The sequence below is a fragment of the Monodelphis domestica genome, chromosome 1 (assembly GCF_027887165.1).
Source record: "Monodelphis domestica isolate mMonDom1 chromosome 1, mMonDom1.pri, whole genome shotgun sequence".
In the NCBI taxonomy this organism is placed as follows: domain Eukaryota; kingdom Metazoa; phylum Chordata; class Mammalia; order Didelphimorphia; family Didelphidae; genus Monodelphis; species Monodelphis domestica.
The window spans coordinates 127,413,198-127,420,661 of NC_077227.1; positions in this window are offsets into that span (position 1 = coordinate 127,413,198).

Genomic DNA, 7,464 nt, shown 5'->3' on the forward strand with positions numbered 1-7,464 from the left:
ATGAACTCTTTAACAGACTAGAGCAGTCCACAGTATGTAAACCTGAGCCAGTGCCTAACGTTCCAAAGGAGTGATTATTATCTTACCTGAGGGCAGGATGTCTGGCTGGGCATGGGCAAAGAAAGTGGAGCTAATGGTTGTCAGGAATCCCCCAGAAATATTCTTAACAATTTAGCCTTATTATCAAATCTGTACCAGTTATGTGCCTTAAGCATTTCCCATCTTTCAAATGTCTGTTCTGGAATTTAACTGATATTTAATTGATACAGAGTTCTTTGGAAACACATTGTGTGTGTGTGTGTGTGTGTGTGTGTGTGTGTGTACATGCACTTGTGCTTTCCTCCTTTAATCCTTTTAATTCTTTGGGGCATAATACTTTCCTCTCATTTATTCCATTTTTAAGGCATCAGTTAAGTCTGATTGAGGAAGGGTCTTAGGTTCCTAATTGAGCTACCTTGGCTACTTGTCTTTCAGAAGTCCAGGATGGGTACAAGGAAAGAAGCAGGGACCTAATCCTCTAAAGTAAGTGATTGGAATGGGTCCAGGAGCTTTGTCCTGTACTGTCAGAACAGCAAACAATCCACATCCAGGAAAGATCCTTTGTGGTTTCGGTTACACTCATTTCTTGGAAGAATTAAACATTTATTTCGTTTATGTTAATCATTTGTATGTGGAAATTATTTTAAAGTTGTTTTTTTTTAAATTTCTGTTCTCATTAAAATCATGCTACCACCTCTCAGCACCTCTTTCAACTGTAAAATTTTCTAATCTAAAATCTTAAAGACAATCACATCACATACTAGGGAGAAGGGAAAGAAAAGGAGAAAGAAGCAATGTAAAGAGGAAGTTCTTTTAAAGTTCAAGATACCATAACCTTTTATTTTAAAAATTTAACCTTTGGCATGGGCAGCTAAGGGACATAGTGGATAGAATCCATAGTTGGAATTCAGAATCATCTTCATAAGTTCAAATCTGGCCTCAGACATTTACTAGCTATGTTGCCTTAGGCAAGTCACTTAACACTGTTTGCCTCAGTTTCCTCATCTGGAAAATAAATTGGAGAAGGAAATGACAAACCACTCTTAATATCTTTGACAAGAAAACCTCAGATTGAGTCTGGAAGAATTGGACAAGACTGAAATGACTAAACCACCACAGTTAGAATCACCTTTAGCCAGCAGGGGTCACTCTGGCCTCAAGATAACTGTTGCTCTTGAGTCTGTTTTTCTATAAATATCTCCTAGAAGTCTTTGCCTGAGGGGCAGCTGCCTTTCAACCTATAAAGACCAAAATCCTCAGTGCAGAAAAAAGACAGGCTTGATGATCAAACAGCCTTTACAAAGAAGTTTTTGGTCCTTGTAACCATAGATGGGCTGATTCTCCACTGACTGGGGTGGGGGTATTGTAGAATGTTCACAAGATACACTTTTAAGCTTAATCTCCATTATTAACATTTTCTCCATCACTTTCTTAAGTCTAGATAACAAAACAAGAAATCAAGCACTGATTAGTTTATTCACATTGAAAATTTAATGATGGGCTCTTCCAACTTGTTAGAACTGGCTCTGGTTCCACCTCCTGTAGGGATTGTTGTGGTCTTGAGAGAGTTGTATCCAACCACAGAGGAAGCCTGTCTGTGAACTGAGGGAGGCAAGATTCAGTGTGTAGGACTTGGCAAGAAGGGTGACTCCCCAAAGGAACACTTTTTTTAAACAACAGCATAAATATAGAAGAAATCATCCTCAAACTTTCTTGTGCAGAGCCTTTTGTAGCCTTTCTATAAATGCTGGATAGAAAGATTCCCTAAAGTTATTGGTGGGATCAGAAAGGAGAAGATGATGTAAACTGGGGGAGAATTCGGAGTTGTCGAACTTCATAGTTTTTAGCTTCTATGTGGTGTTTTGCATTAACTGAGGACCCACAGAAGCCTTCAAGGTCTATCTTGCCCATGCAAGTCGATAGTAGAGGATGGACTGGTAGAGGTGAGAATAAACCTCCCAACTCCAGGACTGGTGTTCAATTCACTGTCCTACCCAGCTGCCCCTATTAACCCTTAAGAACTGAAAACTATCTCTATAATTGAAATAGTATGTTTTAGGAAAAGAATATTGGATTGGCAATCAGGAGATCTGGTCTCCTGGCCTAACTTTCCCACTAACTATTTGTAGCATTCAGACTTTTGGGGCTTCATTTGTCCCATAACTAAAATGAAGTGGTGGGATAAAATTATTTCTAGAGCCTCTTCAGTTCTAATATTTTATCCTGCTATTAAGAGATTGAGATTCATCATAATATAGTGAAGAAAGGCTCACAAAATATTTTGTTTAATTTAAATTTTATTTTCAAATGAAGATCTCCTTTCTCCCTCTCGTGAGAAAGTAAGAAAAATAAAATCTCTGTTACAAACATATATAGTTAAGCAAAATTAATTCTTGTACTGGTTATGTCATGACATTTTATAGTCAGGAAGAACTGGGTTCAAATCTTGCCCATGACACATACTGGCTGTGTGAATCCTGGGAGCAACCTTTCAGTTTTCTCAGATAATTCTCTAAGACTTTAAGTTACAGATATATTGCTAAGCTGGATTGATGGAAGGAGTTTCCAAACTGGGAATTTTCCATCCTCAGATTAAATAAGAAAAGTTTATTGTTGTGTCAAGACTTTTGATCTTTAACTTACTCTGTCTGTTGTCCCAGGTGGCCAGTTAAGGATAATATTATAATACCAGTCATACAGGAACTGACAGTTTTCTAAAGTTTAAAGTAGGTCAGGGGCAAGCATGATAGTGACTGGAATTAATGGGTATTTTTTAATACACTACTAAAATAAACACATCCACTTTTAAAAATGAAAAAGTAGCTATTTAAGTCGATAAAAACAAGACCAATGAGGCATATTCCTTCCATCATCAATTGACGATGGATGTAGGATTGTAATTATTTAATATAATATGTACAAAAAGTGGTCAAAACCTTTTGAATCTTTTAAAAATAGATGATTTCATTGATGCACAGAATTCCCAGTGAGTAACTTCTGTTAATACAAGTTGGCAACATTCTCTTCAACTTTTAAACTTGGAGAGTGCTTGAGGCACTAAGAATTTACAATTTTCCCAGAGTCAGCCAGTCAGAGAGAGAACTCAAATAGAGGTCTTCCTTTTAGGCCAACTATATCATTACAACTTAGTCTCTCTTGATATAGGTACTATTTGCTACTATCACTGTTAGTAAGGCACAGATGAATTGTGTATTTGTATTTGTATTTGAATTTGAATGTGAACTTGATATTAATCTTTGAGTGAAAGTTTAAAGTTCCATAATATGTTTCCTATTTCTTAACATCATTTGGATAAGTACAATATAATAAGATAGCTTTTTAAAAATCCGAAACTTTAAAAAATTGAAATGATTCAATAATGGTTATGGATAATCATTTGCAATTTTCAACAATTAAACTTACAAATAATTATCTTGTTTTATTATCTCTAATTTTTAAAAGGTAAAGTGGAAATGATAAATATACATAAACATCATATCAGAATAGATAAGCATAGCCATTTGGGAAGAAAATCCTTTGGAGAAGCTGAAATAAATATTAAAAAATACAACAGAGACAGTTTAAGTAGTGGAAACATAAAGTACAAAGTTAAAAGTACAAATTGAGAAAATATAATTATATATAGCCAATGTCATGAAACCTAATATATCAAAATATATCCAGACTTTTCACATGGACTATGTTGACAAGATAAAATAGTTTCTAGAGAAAATTATATTATTTTAATAGACAAAACCAAACTTTTTGAGAAACCATGTTTAAAACAAACAAAAAAGAGGAACCTTACATCTTATAATTTTATAGAAATGCTAAATGTAAAAAGCCTCGTTTGATAGAAGAAATATTGATGATACTTACAAGTATTGAAATAATTAAAATATTTGGTTAATTTGGTTAATCATATTCAGATGCTTTGGATGCCACCTTGCACAGATAATACAGTGAGAAAGAGAACTGTTCTTATATCTGAAGTCCTATATGGCTCGTTTATTCAAGAAATGAAAATCTTTCAATTTTGCAAGTAGATAAATAATCGATATAATTAAAGATGCTCATTTGATTTTATATGTACAATTTATTATTGCAGCTGATATTAGGGAAGATCTTATAGATAGTAGTACCACATCAAAAGAAAATTTCAATATATTTAGGGATCTTAAATGCAAATGATACCATGTAAGAGAATTATATTGGACTCTGGACAGATGGCTCTTGATTGATAGTATGAAACAAAGACCAGAGAAGTGTGGTTATAACTTTTACCTTCCATTTTAGAATCAATACTACGTAGTGCACTGTTCCAAGGAAGAAGAGCAATAGAGGCTAGGCAATGGAGGTTGGGTGACTTGTCCAGGGTTTCATAGTTAGGAAGTATCTGAGGTCAGATTTGGACTCAGAACTATGTACAAAACAAAAAAAAAATGGTGGTGATGTGAATAGAAAGGGAAGATAGCCCCTGCTCTCATGGAGCTCACATTCTAACAGGGAAGACAGCACATGGGAGACTTGAGCTATGAGTCAGATTGAAAGGCCCTATGGTCTTTAGGGTACACACCAACAAAGCAGATGATCACCCCCTTTTTAAAATATCATTTCCACTGATAAAATTTTATCAGTTTTTGATATTGAACTATTTGACAGTGCCAAGGACTTTAATGACAAGAGCTTTTTTTTTTTTTTGTCCTGGAGCTTCAGTAGATATAGAGATATTACGTGTAGATTCAATTGCCAGGCTGCATCTCCATAAGAGTTGTTTCCCAGAATGATGACTGTGGGAAGTAGGCTGGAAGCATTGCTATTCTAAAGGCTCCTGGGTTCAAGATCCTAGACAGTCTCCATCAGGATCTGAAGGGATATGATAGCCTAAGTGAGTAGTGGTTTCTCTCTTAAGGTCCCTTATTGCTTCAGGTAGGCAGATTTGCCTGTGATATGTTTGGCATTTGGTTGGCCATTGATGGGCATGGTTCACTTCTCTCCATAGGAATCGCTTCCCTGAATGATGTCTACGAGGGCTGGACTGGAAACCCAAACTGTAAATAATTTGGGGTCTGCTGCCACTTTCCAGAATGCTTGTACTTATCTGCCTGTTGGTGGCAGTTGGTTAGCAGCTATTGCTGGTGGTGATGAGAAAGGTGAGTCGCTTCTCTACGATGACTTCTCCCTTCAGTGGTGGCTGTGAGGGATGAGCTGGAAACAGGCTTTGTGGTTTGGGAAATACTGCTATTTTCAAAGCTCTTCTGTTCAGGTTTTGAGAGGAGATGGTGGTCAAGGTGGTGGTAGTAGTTTGAATTGCTTGGCATAAAGCTGCCTCCTGTCTCTTTCTTCAGGAAACCTTGCAGCTTCAGCTAGGCTGAGTATTGAATTCTTTCAGATATGACAACCATAATCAATGTGGATAGATTTTCATGATTGAACAAATGTGACCACTCATGCAGTTTGAACATAGTGCATACTTCAAAGACAATCATTTGTATTGAGAAATACTGAGGAGGTACATAGAGTTTTCCAGGTTGTCACAAAAGGAACCAACTTAAAATCACAATCCATTAAAAAGAAAGTTCTTTGCAAAACTATGTGACAAGGTGAGAGCAGAGCATAGGGTTTTTCTATGGCTTTTTTTTAAACCAAAATACATCTAAGATATTAGAGTCAAAAGAATTAATTACCATTTTTAGTGATCATAATGAAGATGAATCAAATTCATTTTGTAACAAAATCCTTCTAAACATATATATTTGGTAGATATTATTGAAAAATTGAGCAATATCTAAATAAATCAATGTGAGGTCCTCAAATTTGTACTTTGACTTAGAAAGAAAAAGTGGTTGTATTTATGAAAAAGTTGGAGCCTTGAGCAACAAATTGACAACATAATGTTTTGATGTTTCCCAATATTAAAATAACTGATCTGCAAATTACATAGAAGACAATAAAGGCCTTTTTTATTAATCGATTGACTAGTCTAAAGAAGCAAATTTCACCTTATTTTAAAGAATTAGATATTTCTAAATAAAAAAGATAAAGAATCCACTTGCTATGGACAAATTTGATACATTTGATTTTGTTCTATCTAAATGAATATGACTAATAAACTCTTCTTGTGTTCAAATATTGAAACCTGAAATTTTTTTATTTGGGAATTTAATCTCTGTTTCTTTTTACTATCAATAAATAAAATTCACCAATCAGTCAGAAAAAAAAATCAGTGCACATTTTACTACAATTTGTAACATCTGATTCATGTGAAACAGGGTGTTTAGTTGCTTTTTTTGCTATAGTCATTGTGAAGATAAAATATCAATCTTGATTAGTGGTTGAAAAATAATTATAACTTTCAGTATCACATAAAATCAGGAACATTAATGGCAGCACATTTGCACTGATTGAAATGAATATCAAGTCCATCCATTACATTAGTAAAAATATAGTCATGGACATTATAAAGAATTTTATCAGTAAACATTTGTGTGTGGCATTATTTTTATTATAATTCAAGGTTTACTTGTATTATAAAATTATCAAAATTCTCAACTTTATTTGGGTAAAATGTGAACTAAGGAACTCTTTGTATAGATTACTTTATAAAAAGTGTATGGGGGAATGATAATTTTCTTCTGGAAAAAAAAAGTGGGGCACCATTTATATAGTTTGGAAATCATTGGGCTAAGTTTATTTGCTCTGCTTACCCAAACTTGTGTTGTTATCTCTGCTCTGGTATGCCTGGAGAAGCATGCCAGGAAATCTAATGGGCTATCACACAGAGAGGGGTTGTCAATTTTGATGCTCTAGTTAACAAGGTCATCATTTCATACGGAGAGTGGAACTATTGTTCTAAGGATAGGAGGATGTTGGAAGGTTAGACCTGAACTCAGGTCATGCAGAGAAGAGGGGTGGGAAAACAAATAGGATATTGCCATTAAAGAAGAAAATTTCATATAAAATTTCCATGTGACAAAGAGACATACCATCTTCCCAAAAGATGTAAATCTTCCTTTGTTATCATAGAGTGGGCCAATTCATATTTATTAAATATTCTTTAGCTAATGTACATAAGCTACACCAATATCTAAATCTAAATGTAGCTCTGTCTTTCCAATTGTTTGAATGCTTTTTTAGGGTTATGAGTCAATAATTCAGCCTTCAATCCAGTCCTTGAATTTCTAAAAGTTCTAGCTAAAGGTATGCCCTTTTTCTATTGGCTCTCTGCCTGACTTGCCCAATTATAGGATGCTCTTCCCTAGGGATGCCTCTCCACAATTTAGTGTAAAGGGCACTGAATTTGGAGTCAGAAGATCTAGGATTGAATCCTGGTTCTGCATCTTTCTTCCAACATGATCTCAGGCAAATCATTTAACCCCCTACATCTGTTTCCTCATCTATAAAATGAGATGGGTGAATCAGATG